The sequence below is a fragment of the Pongo pygmaeus genome, chromosome 12, assembly GCF_028885625.2.
Source record: "Pongo pygmaeus isolate AG05252 chromosome 12, NHGRI_mPonPyg2-v2.0_pri, whole genome shotgun sequence".
NCBI lineage: Eukaryota > Metazoa > Chordata > Mammalia > Primates > Hominidae > Pongo > Pongo pygmaeus.
Genome location: NC_072385.2, coordinates 71767368 through 71783630, shown reverse-complemented (window position 1 = coordinate 71783630; position 16263 = coordinate 71767368). Strand labels below are relative to the sequence as shown.

Genomic DNA, 16263 nt, shown 5'->3' with positions numbered 1-16263 from the left:
AGATCAAGTGGGCAGAGGATTCTGAGATGCTAATGTAATTAAAGTAGCTGGGCATGAAGTCTAGACAGGGCACAAGGGCACCTGAAATTATAAGAGGAGTAACGAACTGAGAATATAAAAGGGCGGAACTTCCACAGCAACTATAATCTGTATGACACATCTCATGCTTTATTCATAAACTCCCTTAGTATCATGAACTTTTTTAGCATGTATGCCTAGTTGCCCCAGTGAGACAATAAACTCAGGGTAATGACCCGAGTTTATACATTTTGTACCCTCTCAGAAGCTAGCAGTTTGCTTCATAAGGATTCATATATTTGTTGAATCAATGAATAAAATCATTCTAGAATTGAGTGTGTATGTTCTACTGTTTTTTTCTTCCTTCACAATAAGCATCTGATTGAAGATAAAGATCTGCTCCTGTTAGATAGTCAAAGTATTCCATCCCTGCCTCTAAGAGCCAGGGTTTCTGGATGTTTTTAAGAAGTATTATATAATTATTTAAAAAAGGAACAATACCTGATTGGCTAAAGACAATAAGCCTAATTATGCCTATGTGAAGCAACCTTGAAATAAACCTTTGGTAATTTCTTTTCAATCTGACAAAAACCAGAATAAAAGTGAAAAGGTTTAGAGGGAAATAGGAGACCAGCATTCTCCTGGAAAATCAGGGGAAGTGGAGGCCTCTGTTTAGAGGAATCTTGCAGAAGCTTAGATCCGCAGTGGGAGCTCTGAGAGGAGTGTCTGGTTTTTGAAGATTACTAGTACAAATGGCTCCTTAGCCTGAGTGGACATCGATGTATCCTTTACCTGGCACACTCTTCTGTCATTGCTTCCCTGGAAAAAGTAGACCTGTTAAAGTCTATTAAGAAAAAATTGAAAATAAGCTTTTAAACTACTAGATAGAGCCATTGACTGTAATGATATATAGGTAGTCCTTCCAATTTTACCACCTGCTCTTCTATGCATTATACATTCACACTCCAAGCCACTTTTCATTCAGTTCAGGTTTTTCTATATCAGCTGATGAATTGATATTTTGAACTACAGTATGGTGATACAGCCAAAAGTTTCAGTTCAATTTTGGCAGTCACTACCTTTGGTGATGAGTTTGTTTATGCAATTATTTGAATGTTCGATTGCATTTTGCTCCTATTTTATTCATAAAATGAAGCAAAGTCAGCAGGCACAATGGCTCATGCCTGTAATCCCAGCACTTTGGGAGGCCAAGGCAGGCGGATCACCAGAGATCAGGAGTTCTAGACCAGCCTGGCCAACATGGTGAAAACCCATCTCTACTAAAAATGCAAAAATTAGCCAGGTGTGGTGGCGGGCACCTGTAATCCCAGCTACTCAGGAGGCTGAGACAGGAAAATTGCTTGAACCTGAGAGGCGGAGGTTGCAGTGAGCTGAGGTCATACCACTGCACTCCAGCCTGGGTGACAGAGGGAGACTCTGTCTAAAAAAAAAGAAAAAAAAGAAAAAAGAAAAGAAAAGGAAAAGAAAGAAAGAAAGTAAAAACGAAAAACCGAAGCGAAGGGCTGATACCAATGATGGCAAGTTTAGTTTGCATACACTTAGTATGATTGAGACAGAAATCATTTGACTATTAAAAAGAAACAGAATTCAGCTACAATCAGATGCTGATTTTCCTCATTGAAAAGGAAAAAAAATCAATAGAAGAACACATATAAAGTGCTGGGATTAAATTACCAAAACTTATACCTGAAACTGAGGTGTAACGAGAAATTTTATGCTGGGCACAGTGGCTCACACCTATAATCCCAGCACTTTAGTAGGCCGAGTCAGGAAGACCATTTGAGCTCAGGAGTTGGAGAGCAGCCTGGGCGACATGGCGAAAACCTGTCTCTACAAAAAAAATACAAAAACTAGCTGAGGGTGGTGGCGTGAGCCTGTATTCCCAGCTACTTGAGAGACCGAGTGGGAGGATGGCTTGAGCCCAGACGGAGGTTGCAGTGAGCCAAGATCACGTCACTGCACTCCAGCCTGGGCAACAGAGTCTCAAAAACCCTGTCTTAAAAAAAAAAAAAAAAAAAAAAAATGAACCCTCAAGGCTACTTCCAAACCCAATACCTTAATCATATTCAAGAGAATAACGATTTTTGCATGTTGGCACAACAGAGATTTCCATAATGTAACTTTAGACAGCTGTTCTCTCTTAATTAGTTTAGTAGGCCAAACATAAAAGTTTGTTTATACATTTTACAAGAAGTTGTGAAATCATGACACTGTGTTGTTGTATGATTGATAAGGTCTTTATGCATTTATTTTGAAGCACAAAAGACTATATAAGTGGATGTCACAATGGGCAACTTCTTTTCTTCAGTGCCTCCATCAAATCCATAGAAAAGAGGTGTGTTCAGCAAACCTGGATATTTTCATAGAGATGTAGGGCAGAAAATGCCAGGATACATTTTACAAATCAACTAAACTGATAGTGCCATAAATAAGAACGGAGAAATGAAAATTACATATTTCTCAAGTCTCATACCAAATCCAAACGATGCTTTTTAAGTTCTTTAAAGACATCCCACTGGAAAACAGATCATGGTTTTATTTGCCTTCTTCCAATTAGAAAGATTACTGCTTCATTCTGTATGTTGGTCCCCAGAGAGCTTACAATGGTGAGAGCATGGAAGGCAAAAGAAATAGTCATCATCTGGAAAGCAGTTCAAAGTAGATATTGTACAAAGGAGCTCAGGCAAGTTCACAGCATCGTAGATAAAGGAACAGGCTTTACTGGGAAACTTATAAACTGGGGGCCTGCAAAAGGAGGCATGGGTGATATGCTGGGACCAGGGCTGTTACAGTAGGTAGCTAGTGAGGTATGGGCAGGGCAGGAAAGGGCTCCCCTCACACACACACCAGGAGTGTCCACCAACCATCAGGTGATGGTCAGGCAATTGTTAACTGTCTTTATAAAGTAATAATTGGTCACAGCCGCCGCCAGGGAAAGGCAGTCTCCTAATAACTAGAAAATGCTTGGCCGGGCCTGATGGCTATAATCCCAGCTACTTGGGAGGCTGAGGCAGGAGAATCGCTTAAACCCAGGAGGTGGAGGTTGCACTGAGCTGAGATGGTGCCACTACACTCCAGCCTGGGCAGCAGAGCAAGATTCCGTCTCAAAAAAAAAAAAAAAAAAAGAAAGAAAAGAAAAGAAAATGTCTGAAGGCTAGGCGTGGTAGCTCACGCCTGTAATCCCAGCACTTTGGGAGGCTGAGGTGGACAGATCACTTGAGCCCACGAGTTCAGGACCAGCCTGGGCAACATGGCGAAATCCCGTCTCTACAAAAAATACAAAAATTAGCTGGACATGGTGATACACACCTGTAATCCCAGCTACTCGGGAGGCTGAGGTGGGAAATTGCTGGAACCTGGGAGGCCAAGGTTACAGTGAGCCGAGATGGCACCACTGCACTCCAGCCTGGGTGACAGAGTGAGACCCTGACCAAAAAAAAAAAGAAAGAAAAGGAAAAGGAAAGGAAAAAGAAAGAAACTGATGATCAGCAGCTTCCCGCTAAGATCTCAGGAGGGGGAAGAAATAACATAAGACCCTGGAAGCACGCCAATGCATAAAACCCCAAGTCAAGAGTTTAAACAGGCTGGGCGCAGTGGCTCACACCTGTAATCCCAGCACTTTGGGAGGCCGAGGCGGGCGGATCACGAGGTCAGGAGATCGAGACCATCCTGGCTAACACAGTGAAACCCCGTCTCTACTAAAAAAAAAATAAAAAATAAAAAAAAAAATTAGCCAGGCGTGGTGGTAGGCGCCTGTAGTCCCAGCTACTCAGGAGGCTGAGGCAGGAGAATAGCGTGAACCAGGGAGGCAGAGCTTGCAGTGAGCGGAGATTGCGCCACTGTACTCCAGCCTGGGTGACAGAGCGAGACTCCGTCTCAAAAAGAAAAGAGTTTAAACAGTGCACTTGGTCTCTCAAGTCGCCCACTTGGCCCTCTTCCAAGTGTACTTTCCTTCCTTTAGTTCCTGCTCTAAAGCTTAATAAACTTTCACTCCTGCTCTAAAAACTTACCACAATCTCTCCTTCGGCCTTATGCCCCTCATTCGAATTATTTTCTTCTGAGAAGGCAAGAATTTCTTCTGCAAAGGCAAGCAGATGTTGTACAACGGAGCTCAGGCAAAGTCACAGCACCGTAGATGCAGACCTGCAGGGAACTACCACCACTAACAGGGTGTTCTGTTGGACAGGTCATAGTGAGCATTCCAATGAAGGCACATTCCTCCCTTTTTGTTCTCTCTTTTTCAAGACCAAAACTTGAACATTCTTATCCGTGGGGTCCACATAGACAATGTGGCATCAGGCTGTCTGGATGTAGATGCCAAGAGTCAGGAGTTATCTGAGAAGGCCAGTTGCCTCTTATCTGGAAGTCTTGGGTGCCCACTGGAAGTTGCAGCCCTTCCAGAGGGGAAGGGAGAAAAGTCATGGGAAGCTGAGTTTGGAAGAAATAGGAAGGCACTGGGTTACAGCTCTTTTCTCGTCCTGGAAGCCCAGAGTCATCTTCAGACTCTACTGTTTCACCACTGGCACTGGTCAGTGGCATCATCTTTTAATATAAAAAGCCATAAAGGGGCCCGGTGCGATGGCTGATGCCTGCAATCCCAGCACTTTGGGAGACCGAAGCAGGAGATAATCACTTGAGCTCAGGAGCCGGAGACCAGCCTGGGCAACATGGCGAGACCTCCATCTCTATTAAAAAATATAAAAAGTTAGCTGGGCGTGGTGGCAGACGCCTGTAATCCCAGCTACTCGGAGGTTATCTTACCACTGCATTCCAGCCTGGGCAACAGAGTGAGACCCTATCTCAAAAAAAAAAAAAAAAAAAAAGGCCATAAAATTTAGGATTCTATTCTATGAGCATTTTAAGATGCCTTCTTCTTGTTCGCAGCTCCTAGGACCTTTTATTTTATTCTAGTTTAAGCAAAATTTAAATATTTTTAAAGTTGGCGGTTAAAATCACGAGGTCAGCCTGGCCAATATGGTGAAACCCCGTCTCTACTAAAAATACAAAAATTAGCCGGGCGTGGTGGCGGGTGCCTGTAATCCCAGCTACTCGGGAGGCTGAGGCAGAAGAATCGCTTGAACCCGGGAGGCAGAAGTTGCAGTGAGCCGAGATCATGTCACTGCGCTCCAGCTTGGGCGACAGAGCGAGACTTCATCTGAGAAAAAAAAAAAAATGTAAATATTTGTGTCTTCTGGCCTCGGCGATGAAGTTGGTTCTCTTTGGAGGCTGACACTAACTCATTGCCACCTGCTGGAGAAGAGAAGAAGTGCAGCCGGACACCTGCCGCCTTGTCAGGCCTGTGCCGCCGCTTCCGCAGCCCGAAATCATCCGGCCCTCCAAGGCAACGCTCTGGTGCTCCAGGTGAAGGCTGAAGAACGATATGTGCGGTGGGCTCGGGCAGAGGCGGGTCCCCGCCCTTTCTATTCGTGTGAACTGTGGTGTGTGTGACCAGCACCCATCCCTTTACTGTGGGGGTGGGCACCCCGGCGAGCCGCAAAACAGCAGGCGGACTCCCCTGCTGGAGAGAAGCCGGGGAAATGCAATGGTAAGAGGAGCGGCGGCCACACCGGCTGCTGTGAGGATCTGAGCACAGTTGGTTTTGTGTGTGTGTGTGTGTGTGTGTGTGTGTGTGTGTGTTTTAATTATACTTTTAGTTCTGGGATACATGTGCGGAAACTGCAGGTTTGTTATATAGGTATACATGTGCCATGGTGGTTTGCTGCACCCATCAACCCGTCATCTACATTAGGTATTTGTCCTGATGCTATCCCTCCCCTAGACCCCACCCCCCGATAGGCCCCGGTGTGTGATGTTCCCCTCCCTGTGTCCATGTGTTCTTATTGTTCAACTCCCACATATGAGTGAGAACATGCGGTGTTTGGTTTTCTGTTCTTGTGTTAGTTTGCTGAGAATGATTGTTTTCAGCTTCATCCATGTCCCTGCAAAGGACATGAATTCATCCTTTTTTACGGCTGCTGTTTTTTTGTTTTGTTTTGTTCTGTTTGTTTTTCGAGATGGAGTCTTGCTCTGTTGCCCAGGCTGCAGTACAGTGATGCGATCTCAGCTCACTGCAACCTCTGCCTCCAGAGTGCAAGCGATTCTCCTACCTCAGCCTCCCAAGAAGCTGGGATTACAGGCGCCCGCCAGCATGCCCGGCTAATTTTTTTTTTTTTTTTTTTTTTTTTGTAGAGGCAGGGTCTTACTTTGTTGCCGAGGCTGGTCTCGAACTCCTGGCGGGGGCACTCCGCCTGCCTCAGCCTCCCAAAGTGCTGGGATTACAGGTGTGAGCCATGGTGCCCAGCCTGGAGCTGCTTTGATGTGTTTCTATAGCATGTGAACAGGTGAAGTTTACTTATTTAGGCTAATGTCATATGACCCTAGGAATAAAAATTAGGGAAAGCGATTTGCAAGCCTGCTCTTGTAGGTATAAAATTAGGCCTATAAGCAAAAGATTTGAAAACTCATTCACCACAGACCACTGACATTTTTCATGGCTCCAAGAAACTATTTAGATGTATTAAATACCTAAGTTGTTTGTTTCAAGAATATCACTAGGGCTGCCAAGCATGGTGGCTCACGCCTGTAATCCCAGCACTTTGGGAGGCTAAAGTGGGTGGTTCACTTGAGGTCAGGAGTTAAGAGGCCAGCCTGGCCAATATGGCGAAACCCTGTCTCTACTAAAAATACAAAAATTAGCCCCCCGTGGTGGCTGCGCATCTGTAATCCCAGCTACTCGGGAGGCTGAAGCAGGAGAATCTCTTGAACCTGGGAGGTGGAGGTTGCAGTAGGGGAACCTGCTCGGGGAAATTGTTTTTCAAATCCATCCACTTCTTTTCTTCCCAGCTGAGTCCTAGTTCAGGGAACCACATTCTGTCCCCTGGATCTGCCTCTCTCTACCCTGAGGGGTCTCTGCTTCCAGGCTTTCCAGCATCTGAGCCATTCAACAGCAACTAGAATGATCATTATAAAATGCAGATCTGAGTATGTCTTTGCCCTGCTTGAAAATCCTTCAATGGCTTGGTGTGGTAGGGCGCACCTGTAATCCCTACTATTTGGGAGGATGAGGTGGGAGGATGGCTTGAGCCCAGAAGTTGGAGGCTGCAGTGAGCTATGATTGCCACTGCACTCCAGCCTGGGTGACAGAGTGAGGACCTGCCTAAAAGAGAAAGAAAGAGAGAGAGAGAGCTTGAGAGAGAGGTGGGAAGGGCAGGGAGAAGAAAGAAAGGGGGAGAGAGAGAGAGAGAAAGATGAGAGAAAGAAACAAAGAGAGGGAGGGAGGGAGGGAGGGATGAAGGAAGGAAGGAGGGAGGGAGGGAAAGAGGGAAGAAGGGAGGGAGGGAGTATGAAAGGAGGGAAGGGAAAGAAGGGAGGAAGAAAAAGGAAAGGAAGGAAGGGAGGAAAGAGAGAAGGAAGGAAGGGAGAGGAGGAGAAAGAAAAGGAATAGAAGGAAGGGAGCCTGTTATTGTTATGGAGTCCAAACCCTCTAATAAGTTTATGGGGCCACTCTGGGGCTGGCCCAGCCTCTTCTTTTAACCTGGTGCTTGTGCCATGCAGCCTCCCTTTCTCAAGCACTATCACTTCTGGGCCTTCATACACACCTGCTTCCCTCACGCAGTCACTGTTGGAGGAAAAGGCTTTTTTCTTCTTTTTCAGGCCTCAGCTTCCTTTTGGAAGAGGCCCCTAGCTTCCCTGAGACTGGCTGGGTTCTGCTTCACTCTCACAGCCCAGCCCAGCCTAGCCCAGTCCCACGGACCATTCACAGCCCATGAGAAGTTGGGTCCTCTCTCCATCCCCTGACACTTCAGGCTCCCTGAGGGCAGGACCGGGTCTTGTTGACTTTTGTATCCTAGTGTCTAGTGGGCCTGGTCCATAATAGGTGTTTAGAAACTAGGAACCTGTGTCCAGGTGGGTAGCTCACGCCTGTAATCCCAGTACTTTGGGAGGCCGAGGCGGGCGGATCACCTGAGGTCAGGAGTTTGAGGCCAGCCTGGTCAACACGGTGAAACCCCGTCTCTATTAAAAATACAAAAATTAGCCGAGCTTGCTGGTGTGCACCTGTAATCCCAACTACGTGGGAGGCTGAGGCAGGAGAATTTTCTGAACCTGGGAGGTGGAGATTGCAGTGAGCCAACATTGCAACACTGCACTCCAGCCTGGGTGACAGAGTGAGACTCTGCCGAAAGAAAGAAGAAAGAGAGAAAGAGAGAGAAAGAGAAAGAAAGAAAGAAAAAGAAAGAGAAAGAAAGAAAGAAAAAGAAAGAGAAAGAAAGAAAGAAAGACAGACAGACAGATGGAAGGAAGGAAGGAAGAAGGGAGGGAGAGAAACTAAAGATAACCTCCTAACAGATCCCTGAGTTGTTTTTCAGAAACATGGATGCCCAGCAAATGAATCCACTGGCACCTAGACCTCAGGTTAGGGGGAACTGAGGACTCAACTCTGACTGCCATTTTTTTTTCTGAAGTTCTGTCTGAGGGGCCTGGAGGAAGTCACGCCCATGAGCCAGAGCTAACATTCTTTTCTCCTGACCCCAAATTTTTAGACAAACCTTTGCCATCTTAACCAATTGCAAATCAGAAAATCTTTGAATCTCTGACCTGTAACCTGCCCCATGCCCCACCACCCACTTTGAGATGTCCCGCCTTTTTTGGTCAAACCAGCATATAGCCTCCATGTATTGATTTATGACTGCCTGTAACCTCTGCCTCTGCCTTTAAAAACTCTTGCCAAGGTGGATGTATCACCTGAGGTCAGGAGTTCGAGATCAGCCTGGCCAACATGGCAAAACCCTGTCTCTACTAAAAATACAAAAATTAGCCGGGCTTGGTGGCAGGAGCCTGTAATCCCAGCTAATTGGGAGGCTGAGGCAGGAGAATTGCTTGAACCTGGGAGACGGAGATTGCAGTGAGCCAAGATCGTGCCACTGCACTCCAGCCTGGGCAACAGACCAAGACTCCACCTCAAAAACTAAATAAATATGAAAACCCTTACTTGCAAGCCACTGGGGAGGTCAGATCTTAAGTATGAGCTGCCTGATTCTTCTTGCTTGGTGCACTGCAAAGATAAATAGCGTTCTTCCTCCTATTGCAAACTGCAGAGTGAATGTTTGGCTTTACTGAGCCAAGTGAGCAGACCCCAGTTCAGTCCTGTACCAGGCACAGGTCCCTGCCCTCATGGAGCTGCAACTGCCAATGATCTGTTGCAGTGCCCAAAACAGACTTATCCAGAGGCAGGTTCTGGGCAATGCAAAAACACCAATCTCATTCTTTTATTGCTAGGTTTTTTTTTTTTTCCTAAGCCAATACTATTAGTTTGGTTATATATCTTATTCACTAGGCTTGTTATCAAATCACTTATGTTACTTTTTTAAAATTAACCTGTTCTCATCCAGGTGTGGTGGCTAACACCTGTAAATCCAGCAATTGCAATCTGGAAGTATGGTTAGAACCATTCTTTTGAGGGCGCCATCACTACTTAAAAACATGCATGTTGAAGTTCTGTTTAAAAACTCACATTATTTTTTAGTCCCAAGTTAAGAGTATGGCATTACTTTACAATGAACCGCCTTCAGATGTGGCAGTGATTGCCCTTGCCCCCTATTATTCTGTCTTTGTCATTGTGAGATATTCATTTTAAACACCTAGAGAAGGGAAAATTAATCATGCTTTAAAATCAGATAAAGCATTAATGGTTGTGAAATTTTAATACTTATTCTCAGTTTTTAGTTTTCACACAGATGAACTTTTCTTATTTAGAGATAAAACTAGGGAAAGATTTAATGAGTAATTGATATTAAAAAGTTGAAATCACATGTAAGCTCTAATTTTTTCACATGAAAGCAATTTTGCTTTCCACGTCTTTTTTTTTTTTTTTTTTTTTTTTTGAGACAGAGTCTTGCTCTGTCGCCCAGGCTGGAGTGCAGTGGCGCTATCTCGGCTCACTGCAAGCTCTGCCTCTGGGGTTCACACCATTCTCCTGCCTCAGCCTCCTGAGTAGCTGGGACTACAGGCACCCGTCACCATGCCCAGCTAATTTTTTGTATTTTTAGTAGAGACGGGGTTTCACCATGTTAGCCAGGATGGTCTTGATCTCCTGACCTCATGATCCACCCGCCTTGGCCTCCCCAAGTGCTGGGATTACAGGCATGAGCCACCACACCTGGCTCCACATCTTTTTATTTGAAAGAATTGAGTCTCACATTTGTCACATAAATTGCTGCCTAAATTATCTAAGATGATTTTCACATTCTTGTGTGGAAATCAAATTTTGCAAGGTTGTAGAATTAACTTAAAAGTGACAAAGGTGTGTTCTTTCTTTCAGGAGGGCTTGCTAATTGAAGTTGAAGCATCAGATGTCTTGAAAGCACTCAAACTCATCAGGTAACAAAAGCCCAGACAAGGAAATGAAGCAAAGCAAGTTAGTTCTTGAAATGAAACTCTGGAAATCCCAACTTGAGCAAATAAAGAGGCAGAAAAAAAAAAAAAAAAACTAGAAAAAGAAAAAATCACAAAATAAAAGGCACTTAGGAAGGGAATTTTTTGTTTAAATATTTATTTAGTTTTTTCCATTATAAGCATTGCGTAGATTGTGCTATGGTTTTGAAATGGTAAAAATAAGTCTGTTTGTTGTATGTCTCTTTTCTCACTACTTGAAAATGTAAAAAAGAACATTTTCTTGCCTGTATCTTACATGTGCAGGATTACAAGCTCAGATGCTGACTGGGCCAATCCCAAAAGAGGCTCTGCAAAGTCTCACTTTGCAGAGCCTCTTTTGGGACCCTGAAAGGGTTAGCTACCTCTGGACTCCAGACTTTTTTTTTCTTTTTTTTGAGATAGGGTCTTTCCCTGTCACCCAGGCTGGAGTGCAGTGGTGTGAATCATGGCTTACTGCAACCTCCACCTCTGGGGCTCAAGCATTCCTCTCACCTCAGCCTCCTAAGTAGCTGGGACTACAGGCACATGCCACCACGCCCGGCTAATTTTTGTATTTTTGGTAGAGACATGGTCTCACTATGTTGTCCAGGCTGGTCTCAAACTCCAGGCCTCAAATAAACCTCCTGCCTTGGCCTCCCAAAGTTTTGGGATTCCAGATGTGAGCCACTGTGTCCAGCCAGACTCCATTTTTTGCCACACAAAGTGTGGGCCCAGTGCTGCTAGACATTTGGGTATTCCAGAGAAACACTGTCCTGGTTTGGGGTCCCCCAAAAGCTGACCCTGAGACCAGGATTGGGTACAAGGATTTATTTGGGAGGTGATGGCAGGGAGCTCAGTGACAGGGTGAGGCAGTGATGTGGCCACCTGCTATCTGCCAATCTCTGAGGGGGCAGAGAGAGAAAATTGCCTCATCTTTTCAAAAGAAGTATTTTGAGGTTTCAGTTATTAACAGGAAATGTAGTTAAAGCTTCATAGTAACTGCTTACAGACAGTGGGAAAGATTATTATTATTTTATTTATTTATTTATTTTTTTGAGATGGAGTCTCGCTCTCTCGCCCGGTTTGGAGTGCAGTGGCGCGATCTCAGCTCACTGCAACCTCGGCCTCCCGGGTTCAAGCAATTCCCCTGCTTCTGCCTCCCAAGTAGCTGGGACTACAGGCGCCCATCACCAAGCCTAGCTAATTTTTTGTATTTTTAGTAGAGACTGGGTTTCACTATGTTGGCCAGGACAGTCTCGATCTCCTGGCCTTCTGATCCACCTTCCTTGGCCTCCCGAAGTGCTGGGATTACAGGCATGAGCCACTGTGCCCGGCCGGAAAAATTCTTTAATTTTGAGCTGAATCCAGAGTTTTACGGTTGGCTCTTTTTCTTTTAGGCATAGAATACAGTGTTCAGGAAATTATAGCATTACTACATTCTGGAATGCCTGACAAGAATAAATTCAGGAAGGCTTGGAGGAGAAAAGGTAAATTGCTACTCTTTGGGGAAGGGGAGGAATCAAAGCATTCTGGGTAACATAAAATGAGGCACAAATAGCAAGGCAAGATTTGGGAGGGAGTGAGGAGTGGAGAAGACCCGAAAGACCCAATCACTAGTTAATTGTAAACAAACACTGTAATGTTGACTTTTTTTTTTGAGACAGAATCTCGCTCTGTTACCAGGCTGGAGTGCAGTGGTGTGATCTCGGCTCACTGCAACCTCCCCCTCCCAGGTTCAAGCGATTCTCCTGCCTCAGCCTCCAGAGTATCTGGGATTGCAGGCACCCGCCACCACACACAACTAATTTTTGTATTTTTAGTAGAGACGAGGTTTTGCCATGTTGGCCAGGCTGGTCTCAAATTCCTGACCTCAGGTGATCCACCCGTCTCAGCCTCCCAAAGTGCTAGGATTATAGGCATAAGCCACCGCGCCCCACCTAGTGCTCTTCTTGAAATACTCTCTCCTTGGCCCCCCGGACACCACTGCTGGTGTCCTTACCTGCTACTTCTTCTCAGCCTCCTTTGCTGGCCCCTCTTGCTCTCCCTAGCCCATCAACACTGCAGTGGCCTGGAGCTCAGCCTTCTGACCTCTTCTTTCTACACACATTCCTTATATGCTCTTGTCCAAACTAGGACTGTCTTTGTTTACATATATTTCAATGATTCCCAAATTGAGTATCTCCAGTCCAGACCTCCCTTCTGAATTCCAGACTCATAAATCCAACTGCCAGTTCAAAGTCTCCACTTGGGTTCCTCCAGGAAGCATCTCCGTTAGCATGTCTATGGCAGAGCTTTGATTCCTACATACCCCAGCTTAGTTTGGATTCCCCCAAAGGCAGACTCTGGGACGAGGAGATCCGTAGGGAATTTGGGGGTTGGGGGAGATGGGTAGGTTGTTTGCAAAGATGGCCTTAGCATTCTTTCCTTCTTGTATGACATTTCCTTTGCAATGTGACTTTGACTTCCCTGCCACCAAGAAGTGGAATTTGTCTCTTCACACTTTGAATCTGGCCTAGCACCTGAGCCCTGCTTTGATGAAAAGAATGCAGTAGGAGCAGCACTGTGGACCTCATGAAGCTTCGCAGCTTCCACTTTTGTCCCTTTGGAACACTGCCCAAGACTGCCACTTGAAGAATCCCAGTCTAGCCTGGTGGAGGAGGAGAGGGTATTGGGACTACATGAGCCAACCCATCTGAGGCCTTTTAAATTAGCCAGCTGACAGCTAGCATCTACCGTCTACCATTGGAGGGCATCTTAAACCTTCCGGCCCCAGTCAAGCCACCATATTATTGTAGCCACTGAGTGAGCCCAGGCAAGACCAGCAGAAAATTTGTCACCCAGTTGAGTCCAGCCCAAATTGTTGACCCACAGAATCATGAGCAAAAATAATGGCCATTGTAAACCACTACATTTTGGGGGTGGCTTATTATGCAGCAGAAACTAAATCATACAGGAGGTTATCCCAGGAAGCACCAGTGAGGAAATAAGAGAAGTAAGATAGAGAAAGGAGGAGAGTTAATAAGGGGTGCTCTAAGGAGCAGGTTATTACTGTGGGCAATTGAAGCTAAATCCTGCTGGATATCCTCTGAAGAGTCCTGTAGAAGGCATCTCAGAACAGTCTCTCCACGGAAAGAGAAACCAGGTTACTCACCCCATAATTCCTTACCCTACACCTCACTGGCCAATAGTTCCCTGAGGGATTTAGGTCCCCAGCACTTCCTTTTTTTTTTTTTTGAGATGGAGTCTCACTCTTGTTATCCAGGCTGGAGTGCAATGGTGCGATCTCGGCTCACGGCAACCTCTGCCGTCTGGGTACAAGCAATTCTCCTGCCTCAGCCTCCTGAGTAGCTGGGATTACAGGCATGCATCACCACACCCAGCTAATTTTTTGTATTTTTAGTAAAGAGGGGGTTTCTCCATGCTGGTCAGGCTTGTCTCGAACTCCCGACCTCAGGTGATCCGCCTGCCTCGGCCTCCCAAAGTGCTGGGATTACAGGCATGAGCCATCATGCCTGCCCTGGTCCCCAGCACTTCTGATCTGCTGTGCAGCCATGCTGAACAAGGTCCCTGGCAATGGAGAGATCTTGTAGGCAGGGAAGTAGAGGAACGAGGGTGAACTTGAGGTGGAAGCCATCAGTATATATGGGAACTATCCACCCTGGCTGCAAATAAACTCAGAGGTAGGCCAGGAGGATGCAGGACGGGACATCACAGCATCTGCTAACTTCCCAAACCCATTTCTTCCCAAATCTTCCCCAATTCAGTAAGTGGCAACACCATCCTCCAATTGCTCCCCACAGAAACTTCATCCTTGGATGTATTAATTTCTTCCACACTCCACATTCAAATCCTTTTAGTGTTACCTTTGAAACATATCCAGAATCCAAATATTTCTACCTCCTCCACTACAACTCTGGTCCAAGCCACCAGCAACTCTCACTTGGATTATTGGATTATTGCAACCACCTATTTATTATTTTTTTATGAGACAGAGTCTTGCTCTGTCACCCAGACTGGAGTGCAATGATGAGATCATGGCTCACTGTAGCCTCAAATTCCTAGGCTCAAGCAATCCTCCACCTCAGCTTCCCAAGTAGCTGGGACTACAGGTATGCGCCACCGCACCTGGCTAATTTTTTAATTTTTTATTTTTTTATTTTTTTAGGTGGAGTCTCACTCTGTCGCCCAGGCTGGAGCACAGTGGTACAATCTCAGCTCACTGCAACCTCTGTCTCCCACGTTCAAGCGATTCTCCTGTCTCAGCCTCCCAGGTAGCTGCGATTACAGGCATGCTCCACCACGCCCTGCTAATTTTCGTATTTTTAGTAGAGACTGGTTTCACCATGTTGGCCAGGTTGGTCTCAAACTCTTGACCTCAAGTGATCTGCCTACCTCAGCCTCCCAAAGTGCTGGGATTACAGGCATGAACCACTGCACCTGGCCTAAATTTATTTTTTGTAGAAATGTGGTCTCACTATGTTGCCCAGGCTAGTCTTGAACTCTTGGGCTCAAGCAATCCTCCTGCCTCAACCTCCCAAAGTGCTGGGATTACAGGCGTGAGCCACTGTGCCTGGTCCAGAGTGACCATTTAAAACCCAAGTCCCTCCTCAGTTTTCAACCCTCTCAAAGCTCCCTATCTCACCCAGAATAAAATGCAAAATCTTTACTGTGTCCTAGAAGGCCCCATAGAATCTGCTGTTTTTCTGACTTCACATTTTGCAACTCTCTCCACGTCTCACTGCTCTGGCCTCACTGGTTTCCCTGTAATTCAAAACCCCAGTCCCAGGGTACTTGCTGTTCTTCTATCGAAGATGCCTCCCCCAGTTATCCACAGAATACAGCCCTAACTTCCTTCTGGCCTTGACTCAAATGTCCACTTATTAGAGAGGCCTTCCTGACTCTAACTAGGCAAACTCTCCCCCAGTCACTCTTCACCCCTTTACCTTGCTTTATTTTTCTTTATTAAACAACTGACATTACTTTTATACTACTTACCTCCAATCCTCCCCCAACTGAAATGTAAGTTTTATGAGAATAGGGGCTCTCTTTTTTGTTTGCTGATGTATTCTCAGCACCTAGATTAAGTTTTTGTTAATTTAATGAATTAGTATGTATTGTGGGACAGTCTGATGATTTTATATGGATTATTTATAAGTCAGTGCTCTGGTTAAAATAAAATAATTAAAAGCCTCCAATAAAACATTCCATACTTTAGTCCAGGCGTGGTGGCTCACGCCTGTAATCCCAGCACTTTGGGAGGCCAAGGCGGGTGGATCACCTGAGGTCAGGAGTTCGAGACCAGCCTGGCCAATATGGTGAAATCCCGTCTCCACTAAAAATACAAAAATTAGCCGGGCATGGTGGTGGGCGCCTGCAATCTCAGCTACTCGGGAGGCTGAGGCAGGAGAATCACTTGAACCTGGGAGGCAGAGGTTGCAGTGAGCCAAGATCGCGCCATTACACTCTACCCTGGGCAAAAAGAGCGAGGCTTTGTCTCAAACAAAACAAAAACAAAAACAAAACCAAAACCAAAACCAAAACAACAACAGCAACAAACATTCCATACTTTAAAGAAGAATACTGGCTGGGCACGGTGGCTCACGCCTGTAATCCCAGCGCTTTGGGAGGCTGAGGCAGGTGGATCACGAGGTCAGGAGATCGAGACCATCCTGGCTAATACGGTGAAACCCCATCTCTACTAAAAATACAAAAAATTAGCCGGGCGTGGTGGCGGGCGCCACCAGCTACTTGGGAGGCTGAGGCAGGAGAATGGCGTGAACCCAGGAGGCGGAGCTTGCAGTGAGCCGAGATCAC

The 16263-nt window shown here is 45.8% G+C and overlaps 1 long non-coding RNA gene across 1 annotated transcript; it reads left to right on the top strand.

Moving 5' to 3' along the window:
- Positions 1 to 5294: 5294 nt before the first annotated feature.
- LOC129030466 (uncharacterized) lies at positions 5295 to 13446 on the top strand. Its single transcript, XR_008500662.2, has 4 exons — positions 5295 to 5584; positions 10358 to 10416; positions 11847 to 11936; positions 12927 to 13446. It is a non-coding gene; the product is annotated as an uncharacterized LOC129030466 (long non-coding RNA).
- Positions 13447 to 16263: the final 2817 nt, after the last annotated feature.